Source organism: Geotrypetes seraphini, chromosome 10 (assembly GCF_902459505.1).
Source record: "Geotrypetes seraphini chromosome 10, aGeoSer1.1, whole genome shotgun sequence".
Classification (NCBI taxonomy): Eukaryota; Metazoa; Chordata; class Amphibia; order Gymnophiona; family Dermophiidae; genus Geotrypetes; species Geotrypetes seraphini.
In genome coordinates, this window is record NC_047093.1 from 138,895,642 (window position 1) to 138,913,885 (window position 18,244).

The following is an 18,244-nucleotide window of genomic DNA, read 5'->3' on the forward strand; positions in this document are numbered from 1 at the left end:
AAGCATAAATGGAGTACGTGACCCTCAAGGAGCAGGAAACGTCTTGAGCTTTGTGATTGTAGTGGAAACTTTCTACCCTTAGATAGGCAGAAACAAATACAGAATCTTAACTAGTGTCTCCCCTGGACATTATATACATGCACTTGCTGCCTGTCCCAGAAAGGTAGGGGTGTCAAAGTCCCTCCTCGAGGGCCGCAATCCAATCGGGTTTTCAGGATTTCCCCAATGAATATGCATGACATCTATTTGCATGTACTGCTTTAATTGTATGCTAATAGCTCTCATGCATATTCATTGGGGGGGGGAAATCCTGAAAACACGACTGGATTGTGGCCCTTGAGGAGGGACTTTGACACCCCTGTAGTAAGGGGAAAAAGAGGGGGAGGGGGTTGGAAGGCCACCTCACCCAGATCAACCCTGGAGAGACTGATTCAGTCACGGGTTTGCTTGTACTTCTGCGTTGAGGTAGCCACAATGGGAGGGGAAGAGGGAGGCAGAGCATACACCCCCCCCAACCAATTATGTATTCTGTAATTTTGCAATGTTGCTGTTATTTTTGATTTGCTCGCTTTCTTGGGTTTTATGTATTATTTCTATTTTTTGGTTTTAGAAGCTTGCTTTTAATGCTTGTTTGATAAAGTTATTTGTTGGTTGTTTTTTTTAATTGAAATTGTATTTTTCGTGCGATATTATGTATGCTGCTTGTTACCCACATCGAAGTGTCAGATATGCGGGATAGAAATTTTTTAAATAAATAAACCAAAACCTGAAAGTGGGAACCAAGTCAGAGCCATTTCTCTTACCTAATAACTGAGGAGGGGAGGGAGTTTAAAGTGTGGACAACAATGCTCATAGGTATCATCTCTCTCTCTCTCTCTCCCCCTCCCTCGTCTGCCGTGATTGCACAGCTCTGAACTCCGTGTTCAAGACGATGGAAGAACTGAAGAAGAACTTCACGGAAAGGCTCGTGAAAACCTCCGCATTGGTCTGGAAGCAAAGTAAATACACACTGTTGCAAAACACAAGACAGAACAGGCACAGGCGTAGAAAGGAAGGTGCGGAGATGGGGACTGTCCGCCCCAGGTACGGTCTTTGTAAAGGGCGCAGGCACCCACCCCTGCCACATGCATACGCCCCCTTCCCTCATTTTTCCTGCGCGAGCAGCATTACAAACTTGCTGCCCACATCGCTGTCCTAGCTCTCTGACATCACTTCTGGCCCCTGCGCCTAGAAGTGACTTCAGAGGGATAGCAGACAACGCGGGCAGCAAGTTTGTACTGTTGCTCTCACCTGGGGATGGGGGCGTGCACAGGGCAGGGCAATCACCACTGCCCGGGCGCTACTTACCTTCGCTACACCACTGTGAACAGGTACTGTGTGTCGAATCTCAGCCTTCCAGAGAGGAAAGCTGCCTGCAGTGGGAGGCTGGGCAGGTTTAAACATTAGGAAAAGCAGATGGTCACCCAGGGCACCAGCTTCTGGGGAGCAGCAAAAACAAAAGCTAAATCTTAACACACACACAAAATTCAGCTATCAGCAATCTGACAATTTAGAGCAGGGGTGTCAAAGTCCCTCCTCGAGGGCCACAATCCAGTTGGATTTTCAGGATTTCCCCAATGAATATGCATGAGATCTATTTGCATGCACTGCTTTCATCGTATGCTAATAGATCTCATGCATATTCATTGGGGAAATCCTGAAAACCCAACTGGATTGCGGCCCTCAAGGAGGGCCTTTGACATCCCTGACTTAGAGGCTGATATGTAAATAAGGGGTCTCAAAGTCCCTCCTCGAGGGCCACAATCCAGTCGGGTTTTCAGGATTTCCCCAATGAATATACATGAGATCTATTTGCATGCACTGCTTTCATCGTATGCTAATAGATCTCATGCAGTTTCACCAACTGGGTTGATTCATTTCCTTGATTTTCACAGGGAATACAATGGGGGAAAACTGAAGTCCCTCACTGAAATGGGGGTAAACCCAGGACTGGATCAACCCTGTCAAGCAAATCTGGATCCAGTTGGGGACACACTAGGTCGGGGTAGGGAACTCCAGTCCTCGAGAGCCATTGTCCAGTCGGGTTTTCAGGATTTCCCCAATGAATATTCATGCAATCTATTTGCATGCACTGCTTTCAATGCATATTCATTGGGGAAATCCTGAAAACCAGACTGGAATACGGCTCTCGAGGACCGGAGTTCCCTACCCCTGCACTAGGTGTTGAATAGGCTCTGGTCCTTCAAGATCCCTCCACAAATTATCTTTAGCTGTTTGTGTATGGTCAATTTGACAGCCATTTGATCGGTGGGATCTTATCTTAGGTGTAATACAAGGTAAATCAATCAGCATAGCATTGTCAATGGAGCTGGATGAGGTGCACTGCCTAAAAAGCCTCCCTCCTGGAACTAGGTGTCTCTGTTCCCTCTCAGTTGGGCTACACCATGTGTCTTGCCAGCATAATATGCCATGCCCTGCTGGATTCATGGATACAAGTATTATAGTCAAGGTATAGCCTAATACAGTGGTTCCCAACCCTGTCCTGGAGGAACACCAGGCCAATTGGGTTTTCAGGCTAGCCCTAATGAATATGCATGAAGCAAATTTGCATGCCTATCACTTCCATCATATGCAAATCTCTCTCATGCATATTCATTAGGGCTAGCCTGAAAACCCGATTGGCCTGGTGCTCCTCCAGGACAGGGTTGGGAATCACTGGCCTAATGGTTAATGCAGGGAGCTGGAAACTGGGTTCATGTCCCACTAGAGCTCCTTGTGACCAATAGCAAAGCGAGGGTGAAGTAGCACCCTTCCCCGCCCCCTCCTACCACCCGCACATCGCTTCCCTTCCCCCATACCGTTCCTGGCAGCAACCCCTAAGCTGCTGTCATGGCAGTGTCATTCCTAGGCACGGTCCAGGAAGTGACATCAGAGGAAGAGCAGACACCGGCGCCACAGCAGCTTGGGGGGTTGCCGCTCGCACCAGGAACGTTACAGAGGTACAGGGAAGGGAAGAGGTACGGACGCACAGCAGTGGAGGGGGAGGGGAGGAGCAGAGAGGATGGGTGACTGCGGCCTCACCAAGACAACACCTGGGGCAAACCGCCCCCCTCCACTTTCTACGGCACTGCTTATGATTCTAGGCAAGTCGCTTAACCTTCCATCGTCCCAGGTACAAAACCTGAAATTGTGAGCCCACTAGAGACAGAGACTGTGCCTGCATCTAACCAACAGAAACTGGTGAGGTTGCACCACAGAAAGGTGGCATGTCTAACCCCTGACCCTTTAGCTTAAGAGTCTTTATTTGATTACATATCGTAATACCATAAAACAACAAAATGTCTTACACACCCAGCTTCACGTTCACCAGACACATTATATGATTCTTATAGAGGGGGAGGGGTAAGAGGAGACGAATTAGGAAATCATTAACAGTCATCTAAATATGACTGTTGAGAAGTTCTGGAGATAAGAGAACTCAAAATATTAAAATGACTCTCTCTTGTTGTTCTTTTCCAGTCTGCCACCCTCCTTGCGGTAAGGATCTTGCTTTTCCTCTGTACTTAAAGGCACGTTGGTCACCCAGGCGTAGCAGCAGATGGACACAGAAGAGCGTTCATTCGCCATCAATTAAGCATGTTAAAAATTATTAAGGGAAGGGGGGGAGCGGTCCATCCTGGGCACCATGTTGAGGGGCGGCGCCGGCAGCCCTCTTCCCCTTACCATGCATGCGCCCCCCTTCCCCGTACCTCGTTCACCACCGTCAGCGACAACTTTAACGTGCTCCTCGCAACTGTGTCACGTTGAAGTTCTTGTTACTCACGGCAGTGAATTAGAGGTACGGGGGAAGAGAAGGGGGGATCGGGGGAGGGGGCTATGCCACCGAGGTAATGCCTTATTTTTTGAAGCACAAAACAGTTAGATGATGCCAGCACTACGAGTCAAGGTACAAGTGGGCCTCGTGGACCCTGCTTCCAGAGTAAGATGTGAGAGATGGAGAGAGGAAGGAAAGATTAGAGGGTGGAATTAGAAACATAGAAGATGACGGCAGATAAGGGCCATAGCCCATCAGGTCTGCCCACTCTACTGACCCACCCCCGAGTCTACTATCCTAGGGATCCCACTCCTGGTGACAGGTTCCCTTGGCTTAACCCTCTAAGGGATCCCACATTGGCATCCCATTTGCTCTTAAATTCTTGCACGCTGTCTTCCTCGATCACCTGCACCGGGAGCTCGTTCCAAAGATCAACCACTCTCTCGGTGAAGAAATATTTCCTGGTGTCACCGTGAAATTTCCCGCCCCTGAGTTTGAGCGGATGCCCTCTTGTGGCTGAGGGTCCTTTGAGAAAGAGAATCTCATTAGAGGGACAGAAACTAGAGCTATAATCAAAGCATGAGAAAATGTAGCTCTTTAATGAGAATCACTGTCATTTTTCTCCACTTAATTGAAGCATTTGAAATCCAATCCTTTTTTATTTTTTTTTTAAGAATTTTTTGTTGTTTGCTGTGTTAATTCTGTCACAATCAACTGCCCTTGCACCTCTATGCTGCATTATCTTTCACTATCATTATTATCGCTCCTGGCACTCTCACACCAACCTCTCTTCTCTCATACTTATATAATTCCACTGGAGTTCCGTTCCTTCCCTAACCATGTAAACCGTGTCGAGCTCCATCTGCGGAGATGATGCGGTATATAAACCCAATATTTAGATTAGATTAGATTTCCTTTACACAATCTGCGCTAGAACATCCAGGGACAGGTCCCTTCTATGATGAATGCTTTTGAAACATGGTTGCCTGTTGAAGCCTGCAGTGCAACATAGGCTACGGCAGATAGAGGACAGAGGGAGTGCGCTAGATGTGGGGTATTTAGATTTTAGCAAAGTCTTTAACAGTGCTCCAAAAAGGTGACTAATAAATAAACCGATTGCCCTCGGGATGGGCCCCAAGCTGATGGACTGGGTCAGGAACTGGTTGAGTGGAAGGCGACAGAGGATCGTGGTCAATGGAGGAAAGGGATATTACCAGTGGTGTGCCACAAGGTTCGGTGTTTGGGCCTATTCAACAGGTCTGTAAGCGACACTGCCAAAGAGCTAACTGGTAGGATTTGCCTCTCTGCGGATGCTACCAAATCTGCAATAGAGTAGATACCCCTGATGGTGTGGAAAACATGAGGAAGGACCTAGCGAAGCTTGAGGAATGATCTGAAATTTGGCAGCTAAGTTTTAATGCTAAGAAAAGCAAGGTCATGCATTTCAACTGCAAAAACCCAAGGCACAGTTTAGAGCAGGGGTGTCCAACCTGCGGCCCCGTGAAGTATTTTGTGTAGCCTCAGTCGAGGGCGATACAGCGTTCCTCTGCTGCCCCTGGGTGGTTACCATCTTGCCGGCTCCCTCCTCTGTCTTGCTGCAGCGTCTGCGCATTTGTGTGGCCCCAGAAACATTTTTTTCAGCCAATGCGGCCCAGGGAAGCCAAAAGGTTGGACACCCCTGGTTTAGAGGGTGAAGAACTTATGTGCATGACAGAAGAGCGGCACTTGGGTGTGATTGTATGTGATGAAAAGGTGATGGCGAAAGCTAGAAGGATGCTAGGGTGCAGAGAGAAAGGAATGGCCAGTACAAAAAAAGGAAGTTTTGATGCCCTTGTATAAGACTCTGGTGCGATCTCATTTAGAATATCGTGTATAATTCTGGAGACCGCACCTTCAAAAAAATATAAACAGGATGGAGTCGGTCCAGAGGAGGGCTACTAAAATGACTGATGGTCTACGTCATAAGGCGTGCAGGGACAGACTTAAAAATCTCAATATATACTTTTGAGGAAAGGTGAGAGAAGGGAGATATGATAGAGACATTTGCATGGGGCGAGTCTCTCATTTGAAAGGAAGCTCCGGAACAAGAGGGCATAGGATAAAGTTAAGAGGTGATAGGCTCAGGAATAATCTAAGGAAATATGTTTTTACAGAGAGGGCCGCCGTGTGAGCGGACTTCTGGGCATGATGGACCACTGGTCTGACCCAGCAGCGGGAATTCTTATGTACAGAAAGAGTGATAGAGGAATGGAATAGTCTCCTGGTAGAGGTGATGGAGATAAAGGCTGTGTTTGAATTCAAGAAACCATGAGAGAGGCCTGTGGGATCTCTTAGGGAGGAGTCAGTGGATGCTGTGGATGGGCAGACCAGATGGGCTATTTGGCTTTTATCCTAGAGCCCGACACGCTCACTTTTAAATGCTTTCACATGAGACAGCTAAAACACGGTTGTACCGAGATGTAACCTAAGCATGCCCAATAGGGTAACAAAGATCCACTTAATCTAGCACAGGCCAATAACCTCCAGGAGACTTTTCACGTAGTGATAACAGACTTTTTCCAAGGGGCAAAACAAGAGTACATCCAGCCCAATGTACATTAGCCTACAATGCTTTAAGCATCAACAATTCCAGGCCACATTTCAAACTATGGAGGACCAGTGTGGCAGCCAACGCTGGAAGGACTAGGGTACAGCCCAAAAAAGATGGAGAAGCTTCCTCTTAAACAGAACTTTTCTTTTGTGTGCAGATTTTGCTTAAATATATGTAAGAACTTTTCTTATACAGTCAAACCTTGGAGAGCAAGTTAACGTGGTTTACGAGTGCTTTGCAAAACGAGCAAAACATTCTCTTAAATTTTAACTGTGGAGAAATGCAAAGTAATGCATTTAGGCAGAAAGAATAAGGAAACCGAGTATAGAATGTCAGGTGCAACTCTGGGTAAGAGTAAACAAGAAAAGGACATGGGTGTACTGATAGATAGGACCCTGAAACCATCAACACAATGTGCGGCGGCGGCAAAGAAAGCAAATAGAATGTTGGGCATGATAAAGAAGGGAATCACGAGTAGATCGGAGAAAGTTATATGCCGCTTTATAGAGCAATGGTCAGACCCCACTTGGAATACTGCGTCCAACATTGGTCTCCCAACCTAAAGAAGGATATGAAACTGCTGGAGAGGATGCAGAGACGAGCAACGAAGCTAGTAAAAGGTATGGAGAAACTGGAATACGAGGATCGACTTAAGAGACTGGGATTGTTCTCCCTTTAGAAAAGGAGACTGCGAGGGGATATGATCGAGACCTTCAAAATACTGAAAGGAATCGACAAAATAGAGCAGAAAAAACTATTTACATTGTCCAATTTGACACGGACAAGAGGACACGGAATGAAGCTATGGGGGGGGACAAGTTCAGGACAAATATCAGGAAGTTCTGCTTCACGCAGAGAGTGGTGGACACCTGGAATGCTCTCCCAGAGGAGGTTATTGCGGAATCGACCGTCCTAGGATTCAAAAGCAAACTAGATGCACATCTCCTTACGAGAGGCATAGAAAGATAGGGGTGACTAAAAATTACTATACAGATGAAATGGATCAGAACCTCTTCAATGTGAACAACAAACAAACTGTGGTACAGGTTCCATATGCAATTGAAAGGAATTTTAAATACGTTATAGGAGGGAAAGACCTCAGGAGCCCGCACCAACACGAATATCAAATTCTGTTGTGGTTATACAGCAGGACAGATTTTTTAATCATAGGTCTCACACGCCCCTCCACACCGGTTACCAGCACAACGTTTTTATCGTGTGTTAAACACTTCTCACATTCGAACCGGTGAATAAACAAAATTGAAATGCACTTATCTGTAATAAGGATAAGAGCCCGACGGGACCCGTTTCGCCACTTTGTGGGCTTCGTCGGGGGACTTTTTTTGAAAGTGCGTTCAGTTTAGACTAACACTTCAAAAAAATGGTGCCGGTTGTGCTGGTAACCGGTGTGGAGGGGCGTGTGAGACCTATGATTAAAAAATCTGTCCTGCTGTATAACCACAACAGAATTTGATATTCGTGTTGGTGCGGGCTCCTGAGGTCTTTCCCTCCTATAACGTATTTAAAATTCCTTTCAATTGCATATGGAACCTGTACCACAGTTTGACTAAAAATTACGCCAGGTGTACACCTGGCAGGGCCTCCGCATGTGAGGATCGCCGGACTAGATGGACCGAAGGTCCGATCCGGAGAAGGCGCTTCTAATGTTCTTATTTTAAACTCACTAAACGAATATGGGCGTGGCATCACTGATCGCGGCTGAACATAATACATGCACCTGCATGATATGTGTGCACAAAATACGCACATATCACGCTGAGCGCGGCTGAACGTAATAAAAGCATCACGCCCAGTTCACCCGCAGTGCAGTGACTGTTTGAAACGAGTGAGATCTTGCAATACAAGTACGTACAGTACTGCATTTTCTATTAAAGTTTCTGGATGTGAACGAATCGTCCAAATTTCCATTATTTCCTACGGGGAAATCCACTTTGATATACGAGCGCTTTGGATTACGAGCCTGCTTCTGGAACGAATTATGCTCGCAAACCAAGGTACCGCTGCATATCCAAATTGTCTACACATAGGATTATTGCATAGGTATGCACAAGTGATTTCTATTTCCAAACATGTTTTTCAGCACTCCAACTAACCAAATTTACCATCATACACTCAAGCTAACAATATTAAAAACTGTCAACAGCACTGTGCTTGTCTTTAGCGATCACTTTCAAGTATACGTATATTTTCCTTGCAGAGAAAGAGACCTACAAGCTTGCAAACTGTCAGACATGCGAGAAGTTCACGGCTAAGTGTAATGCGGAAAGGGTTTGCAAAGGTAAGTGGAGCCCAAGAAAGGATGCACTAGGTTAGGGGTACCATATTTTAACAAAGGAAAACCCCGGACACACAACCCCGCCCGTCTCCAGCCCCGCCCCCAGTGAGCCTCCTCTCTTCTGCGACGAGCTCCAGTCGTGTCTGGAGGGCCTGGAGCGACACCATCCGCGCATGCTCGGAAGCCCTCCAAATGCGGCCGGAGTTCATCGGGACTTTCCAAAACCCAGACAAATGCTGGGTTTTGAAAAGTCCATCCGTTTTCCAAGACGTCCAGTAACCCTGGTACACAGACAATTCCGCTGACAAATGCGCCCTGACAATTGCGTGCACGAACAGGACAATTGGGGCCCGTGAAGGATATCTGGAAGGCCCTGATTTGCTGAAGCTCCTCAAGCCCCGTCCCTTGGGAGGGGCTTGAGGCGCCTCAAGCCCCTCCCAAGGGACGGGGCCTGAAGAGTCTCAGCAAATCAGGGCCTTCCAGATATCCATTAAAAGGATTCCCATAATCATGCTGTAAACCTAACCCTAACACTAGTTAGGAAGTGAATCTGTTAAGTGTAGCGGGGGTTCCCCTACCCCCCTCAAAAAAGAGGGTTACTTTGTAACCCTCAAAAAGACAAAATAGTAACTGTTGGGGCGGACTTCCCATTCAGTGCGCACATATCGCGCATGCAAATGTCAGGGCGTGTTTGTCCTGCGTGCATTTGATGGGTCACCGTAACCCTACACTAGGTGATACCAAGTGACTAGGCACCTGCTCAGGGCAGCAAGCTGAGGGAGGTGGGAGGGAGAAGAGGGCAACACAGATGGCGAAGCATTCCATTAAATTGGTATCCATGGCAGGCCTGCAACATTTATGGAACAGGAGCGGATGTATGAGTTGAAGTTTAAGAAGCTTCCAAAAAAACCCAGCCCGCACCAACACCATTACCACAGCCCAAACCAGAGACATACCAGAACCAAAGAATCTTCCACACCACAAACAAAATGGAAAATTACATATACAAAACCACACTTGCCATCCTAATACTTTCACTACTCATTTCCAACTGGCAAACCACAGGATATCACCTATCACCCATCCCAATTCTGACAACAACCTACAGACAACCACAACCACCCAGAAAAATCCACACCACGAGAACCCTAACATCCTGCCCACTGACCAGCCAAGACCACATTCCCACCACCTGGGGAAAAAGACCTCCACCAAAGCACAAGACTACTACTCAAAAACAACTCACACCACCAAAAAATATCCTCTACCTTAATTGCAATCCTAATTCCAACACAAAATATACCTCGTTAACCTGTGCCTACATGAATATAAGATCAATTAGCCCAAAAGCAAACCTAATTAAAGACTGGCTGACTGAAGAACAACTAAGCTGTCTCTTCCTAGCCGAAACCTGGCTAACATCCAATTCGGACCCATGCATAACCGAATTCTGCCCCAAAGGGTACAAATTAGAGCTGGTTTGTCGAAAAAACAAACGAGGGGGAGGACTAGCTATTCTAGTACAAAACAACCTCAACCTAAAAGTTCTACACAAACACTCAACCCCTCACTTAGACCTTCTTGCATGCCAACTCTCCGACAATACACTCACAGACACCTTGAACTGTCTATTATGCTACATCACTCCAGGAAAATGGAACACTTCAAAACTTGAACTCGAAGAATTCATATTCCAGAACTCTCTAACCTCCACATACAATTTGCTCCTAGGAGACATCAATCTCCACCTCGAGGACCACACATCCAAACAAGTAGACGATATACTCTCATACCTCGACGCCCTATCCTACCAGATCCTCAATCCTGAACCCACGCACGAAAAAGGCCACCAACTTGATATAGCAGCATTCACGTCTCATAACCTCCACACCCCAAAAATTCATATCACCAATGGTACCTGGCATCCCTCTCTTTGGTCAGACCACCACAAATACACTTTCACCATCAACTGGCCTCAAAATAACACAAAACCCAAGCCACAAAAAACAACCTTCAAATCTAGACAGAAAATTGAGCCTGCCACATTCTGGGATAAAGTTGACCCTATAATCGCCCCCATCGACCCAACTGACTTCGTAAATCACTGGCGCATCCTAAGTGAAACAACCTTGAACGAGCTAGCCCCTGAAAAAACCAAACATAGAACCTGCAGATCCTCAGACAAGTGGTTCGACTCCGAACTCCTCCTACAAAAAAGGCATTGCAGACAACTTGAAAGATCTTGGAGAAAAAAGAAAAATGATCAAACCAAATCCGCTTGGAGAACCCAAATCAAACTATACAATATCAAACTTAAAGAAAAGCGCAAAACATACTACTCTAAACTAATTGGCACAAACACCTCTGACACAAAAACACTCTTCAACTTAGTAAAAAAACTTACGGACACAAACCCATTCCTTGCCACTCAAGGCAATAAACCACCAACAGCTTCTCAACTAGCAGACCACTTCAAACACAAGATCACTACAATCAGAAATACCTTCAACAACTCAACCACCAAACTCTACGAGATAATAACCCCCACAACGGAAGAAGCCATATCTGCAGACAGAACATGGACCACATTCCCAACCCTACAATGGTCTGATTTGAACCGACTATACAAAAAATACAGCCACACCTCATGCGACTTGAACTACTGCCCATCGTATCTGCTTACAAATGCCTCCCTTAAATTCAAAACCAACCTCATGCAATGGATTCAAAGCACTCTCATAGAAGGTCAATTCCCACAAGATCTTGGAGAGATCATAATCACACCCCTACTGAAAGATCAAAAAGGCCCTATAGACGCTCCTACCAACTACAGACCTATCGCTTCGATCCCATTATATGTCAAACTGATTGAAGGACTTGTGGCTCAATACCTCACCAACTACCTATTTGACCATAATATACTTCACTCCTCTCAATCAGGATTTAGATCTCACCACAGCACGGAAACACTACTAGCAACACTACTAGACATAGCCCGACAACACCTCAGTAAAGGACACAGGATCCTAATTATCCAACTAGATCTTTCCGCCGCCTTCGATCTAGTCGATCACACCATATTACTCCAGATACTTGATGCAATCGGGATCTCAGGGGTGGTTTACAATTGGTTCCAAGGATTCCTCAAAACAAGAACGTACAGAGTTAAGACAAACAACACGAAATCTAACCCATGGTCAAATCCATGCGGAGTCCCGCAGGGGTCACCACTATCGCCCATTCTATTCAATCTCTTCATCTCCTCCCTCGGCACCACTTTAGACAACCTAAATGTAACATCATTCAGCTACGCAGATGACATAACTATTCTCCTCCCCTTTGAAATCCAAGACCACACCTCAACAGGACACCTGGAAATAATTCTGGATGAAGTAGAAAAATGGATGACAAACCACAAACTGAAACTAAACTCGGACAAAACCAAAGTCCTAATGCTTGAAACGGACAAAAACCCATCCATAACAGACCTAGAAATTAAAGCAACCAAATACCCAATCCAGACCACACTCAGAATCTTGGGAGTGCAGATAGACAGATGCTGCACTATGCAGACCCAAATCAACAAAACTACCCAAAAAGCATTCTTCACAATGCGCAACTTAAGAAAAATAAGGAAATTCTTCGACAAAGAACACTACAGGATAATTGTACAATCCCTGGTACTAGGTCTCGTGGACTACTGCAATATCCTTTATCTACCATGCCCCACAAACATGATCAAAAAACTTCAAACTGTTCAGAACACAGCCCTTAGACTAATTTACTCACTCGGAAAATTTGACCACATCACCAATGCCTACCTAGACTCACACTGGCTACCGATTCGAGCCAGAATTCAATTCAAACTATACTGTCTACTCTTCAAAGTAATTAACGGTACTGCACCCACCTACCTAAATGACCGCCTAAACCGTAACCTTCCAACCAGAACAAGAAGAAAACTGACATCATTCACATACCCACCACTCAAGGGTACTCACCGCAAAAAGCTTTATGATAGCCTCCTGGCAACACATGCTGCAAAACTCGAACCTTCCATCACCAGATTGTTAACCACAACATCAGACCTCAAGACATTCCGTAAAGAAATCAAAACACTGCTGTTCAAAAAGCATATACAATCTACCTAACCTCCCTCACCCCATCCCCCAAGAAACCAAAACACTGCCGTCCAAAACATCTTCCGATGTTATTAAGTCTTTACTATCATTCTGTTATTAAGTCTCTATCCTCAAACTGTATTCTCTATTGTCATGTACCATCCTGGAAATGTCCAGTTCTCTTCTTATGTAATCCGCTTTGAACCGCAAGGTACAAGCGGAATAAAAATCACTAATGTAATGTAATATCCTTTGTGGATTGCTTTTATGTTTTTTTGGACGATTCTTAAATTACAATAGGTACATCCGGTCCTGTTCCACAATTATTGTTGGGTTTGTGTTTCATTTTTCTTGTGGAACCCTGCATTTTATTGTTTTGTCTTGCGGCCTGCGACATTTGACAGGAGTGGTATATAACTGGTAAAGGTAAATTGATTTTTTTTTTTTACTCTTTCATAAAGTATAAAGACTAGGGGGACACTCAATGAAGTTACCTGGAAATACCTTTAAAAGAAATGAGTGAAGAATATTTCCTCCTAACAAATAGTTAAGCGAGAATGTGGTAAGAGCAATTAGCTTATCTGGGTTTAAAAAAAAGGTTTGGACAAGTTGCTGGAGAAAAAAATAGTCTGCAATTGAGATAGACATAGGGAAAGCCAGCGTGGAATATTGCTACTCCTTGGGTTTTGGCCAGGTACTAGGGACCTGGATTGGCCACCGTGAGACCAGGCTACTGCACTTGATTGACCATTAGTCTGACCCAGTAAGGCTAGTCTTATGTTCTTAGAGCTAAGCATAGCTTAAATATACATTCAGTTCATTAAAGCACCTTCATTTTAGTGCACACAATTAAGGTCAATGCATATGAATATGGAAAGACAAAAGGAAATACCTTACATTACAGAAACATTATGTTTTTGAAGTCTAGAGTGGGCTGTTAATGGAGGCAAAATTTCTCTCCACCTTGCTACTCCACAGTAACCATCATTGCTCTCCGCTTGCCGCCCTAACACTCTGAGTTCACAGGATCTCTATTCTTACCTCTCCTCATGGTTATGGCGTTTGGCTGGTGCAGGACCTTGAACAGTTGCGTATACTCAAAGTCTTGAATATCAGTGCACACTCAAGGCCCTACACCGACCCAGTGCCAGAACTGTGGGAAAAGGGAAGAGAGATCCCGCCATCGTGCTGGGAATAGAAGGTAGAGGATAGCAATACTGGTTAGTGGAGTAATCTAGATTTGGCTTCTAAGATGAAGTTTATAGGGGGGGGGTTAGAAACATAGAAATAGACGGCAGATAAGGGCCACGGCCCATCTAGTCTGCCCACCCCAATGACCCTCCCCTACCTTTCTCTGTGAATAGATCCCATGTGTCTATCCCATTTGGCCTTAAAATCAGTCATGCTGCTGGCCTCAATAATCTGAAGTCGAAGACTATTCCAGTGATCAACCACCCTTTCAGTGAAAAAGAATTTCCTGGTGTCCCCGTGCAGTTTCCCGCCCCTGATTTTCCATGGATGCCCCCTTGTTGCCGCGGGACCCTTGAAAAAGAAGATATCTTCTTCCACCTCGATGCGGCCCGTGAGATACTTGAATGTCTCGATCATGTCACCCCTCTCTCTACGTTCCTCGAGTGAGTACAGCTGCAACTTATCCAGCCATTCCTCGTACGGGAGATCCTTGAGTCCCGAGACCATCCGGGTGGCCATTCTCTGGACCGACTCCAGTCTCAGCACATCCTTACGGTAATGCGGCCTCCAGAATTGCACACAGTATTCCAGGTGGGGCCTCACCATGGATCTATACAATGGCATAATGACTTCAGGCTTACGGCTGACGAAACTCCTGCGTATGCAACCTATGATTTGCCTTGCCTTGGATGAAGCTTGCTCCACTTGATTGGCAGTCTTCATGTTCTCACTGACGATCACCCCTAAGTCTCGTTCTGCTTCAGTTCCTGTTAGGATCTCGCCATTAAGGATGTAAGTCTTGCATGGATTTTGGCTGCCCAGGTGCATGACTTTGCATTTTTTGGCATTGAAGCTGAGTTGCCTGGACCTAGACCAGCGCTCCAGTAGGAGTAGGTCGTGCATCATGTTGTTGGGTTGATACTCAAACAGAGGGGTGGGCTGTTATTAGAATATGGTAAGTCCATTTAAGCACTTAAAATTATTTTTGAGATATCTAATCTAGAAAGCATGTCCTACCACACTCTATACTGGACTTCTGCTTAGCCCCTTCAGGATCCCCAGTATTTCAGAGGCAAAAGGCAGCAAATTCACTATAGATAAATTAAGCAAGACACGTTTGTTCCACTTTACCACAAATCGGACAGAATGAACCAACTTTGACTTCACTGCCGGGTCGCATGGACATGCGGCCATTTTCCACCCCTTAAAAAATGTAATTATGTTGCATTAGTTAACTTGAATGTGTGAAGCAAACTGAAGGTAATAAGGAAAGAGAAAGGGGAGCCATTTTCAAACCAAAACGAAAAAGAAAAAAAAAGGTTTGTTCCTCCAACATCTTCCACCCTTCATGCATCAGTCTGCATGAAGAAATGAGATTCATGTATGCGCCTGGACATGAGGCTCCTGGCTGTCACAGCCAAGGACGTTTCATCTTGTTTCCATCCTAGAGATGGCTCCACAGTGCCGTATCTTTAACATATAATAGCACATGAAAGAGAAGAAACACAGACTGCGGTTAGGGGTTGCCGATTTAAAAGATTTTTCAGCCGAAGTTTGGCTTACCAAGCTGCCCTTTGGGATAAGATCTTTGGTAAGTTGATCTCCAGTTCTCAATCTTACATTAACTTCAGGAAAGTATTAAAAACTCATCTCTTTACGAAGAATTCTTAGCATCTCAACTTTGTTATATTTCCATTTTATCTCCTTGAATTCTTTATATAGAAAAGTCATTTCCCTGCGTATGCACAGTTCTTTTTCTTGTAAACTGCGCTGAGCTGCGAGGTTGAAGCGGTATACAAGATCATTGTTATGTTATGCCTACATGCTCAGCTCTAGGGGGTGCACTAGAGGTCTTCACGGGAACGGGGATCACGGGAATCCCGCGGGACCCCCGCAGGAATCCCCCCTAACCCACGTGACTCCCATGGGGAACCCCCTCTGGCCAATGGGACTCCCACGGGGATGGAAGGCTTTGGAAGCAGGGTTCGTCCATATAATATAATGGACACGTCAGCCTTAGTAAAAGAGGGGGTTTATAAGTTAATTACCTGAACAGAAAACAAAAAAAAGGGTTCCACCAAAGAGATTCCACAAGGAAAACAGCAAAAGAAACTGTGGAATTGATGATCCTGTCAGAAGTAATTGCTGCTTTTTATGGGGACGGGTGGGGATGGAGGTAATTCCTTGCGGGGACGGAGAGGATCCTGACGGGGACGGGTGGGGAGAGAGGATCCCGACGGGGACGGGTGGGGACAGAGAGGATCCCGACAGGGACGGGTGGGGACAGGGAGGATCCCGACGGGGACGGGGGGGGACAGGGAGGATCCCGACGGGGACGGGTGGGGACAGGGAGGATCCCGACGGGGACGGGTGGGGACAGGGAGGATCCCGACGGGGACGGGTGGGGACAGGGAGGATCCCGACGGGGACGGGTGGGGACAGGGAGGATCCCGACGGGGACAGAGAGGATTCTGGCGGGGACGGAGAGGATCCTGGCGGGGACGGGTGGGGATGGAGAGGATCCTGGCGGGGACGGAGAGGATCCTGGCGGGGACAGAGAGGATCCTGGCAGGGACAGAGAGGATCCTGGCAGGGACAGATAGGATCCTGGCGGGGATGGAGAGGATCCTGGCGGGGATGGAGAGGATCCTGGCGGGGATGGAGAGGATTTTGGCGAGGACGGAGATGATCCTGAAGGGGATGGGCGGGGATGGGTGGGATTTCTGTCCCCGTGCAACTCTCTAGGGTGCACCTGACTACATGAAATGCTTGAGAACTAGAACTGGGTGTTTTTCTCCTCCCTTCTAGGAAAAAAAAAGGCAACAGTGGTCTACATTATTGTCATCCTCCTGATCCTCCTGATTGCTGCAGGTGGTGTTGGGTGAGTACCTGGTTCTGTACCGTTTTGTGGGGCTGTGTGAGAGAGTGGATGTTAGGGAAAAGGAGCCAAGTTGACTTGCATTAGCAACTTTCCCATTTGACCTACAGGGGCTACATTTGCTTTACGAGAAGCAAAAAAAGCAAAAAATGGGACCAGGTGATGCGACAAAAATCAAAAGACATGAAGAAGTAAAAACAGCACCAACAATCATATCTGGAAGAGGCAGCATGACTACCAGAGCCAACCCTCGCCAGAGATTTCATATCTGACCAACATTTAGAAAAATGGGATGGGGGTGGGAGATTAAGCCACTACCCTTTCTGATTTGGTGCCGAGATAAGAGGGCCAAGATATTACCTTTCTAACATCTGGTTTTTAATGGGGGGAAATTGAAATAGCATTTAGGCCTTTGCAACTCACTGCTAGCCAGAGAATATTACTTATCAATAAATTTTTTTTACAAAGCAGCTCTAAAACTCAGTGGTACAGACCATGTCAAGCACGTACTCACATTTTTTTCCACAGAAGAAAGTGGCTAGATGGAACACATATACATACGGATTAGGAAGAATGATATCAGTTTCAAAATACCTACAAGTAATATTCAAATACTAAAGCAAATACTGATAATGCAAACTGCATTTCCTTCAATCCTGCTAGACCAATTGGTCACTGAACCAGCAGAGGGAGACAAACAACAGCCACAAAGTAACCATACTGCATAGGAGAGGCTCTGGCCACATGACACCCTTCAGTAATTCTTAGCAAAGTTTGATGGCCAAGAAAGTCCAAGAATCCATCCTCCTATAAGAAACAAATTGTCTACCAAAACCCCCAGGATGGAGGCAGTTATCATCCAGAAATCCCCAGCACATGAGCGGGAAAAGGAAAGTCAGAAGCAGTAGTCTTCAAGCAGAAGAGGGGAACACAAGAGAACCGAAGCCAAGGTGGCATCTTGAAAGGACATGTGGCGAGGCGCTCTTGAGTAGCCCAATGTGTGCTGAGACAGAGTTGAAGAAAAGATAAAAACGGGGGTGGGGGGATGGTTTCTACCCCTCAGAACCTAGTGCCCCCCCCCCCCCAATGGTCCAGGGTACTCTGGACTTTACTTTGAGCCGTATAGCTTTAAGAGGCCCTGGAAACAATATTCCCTCCAAGGACTGAGGTGACTTCTGCAAGAATTTTGTAATCCTACTTTGTGAGCTCAAATATAAACCTAGACCCCCATTTTTGGCCCCCAAGATCATGAAAGGCATAGAGAAGGTAGACAAGGAAAGATTCTTCAGACTATGGGGAACCACAAGTACAAGGGGGCACTCGGAGAAACTGAAAGGTGACAGGTTTAGAACTA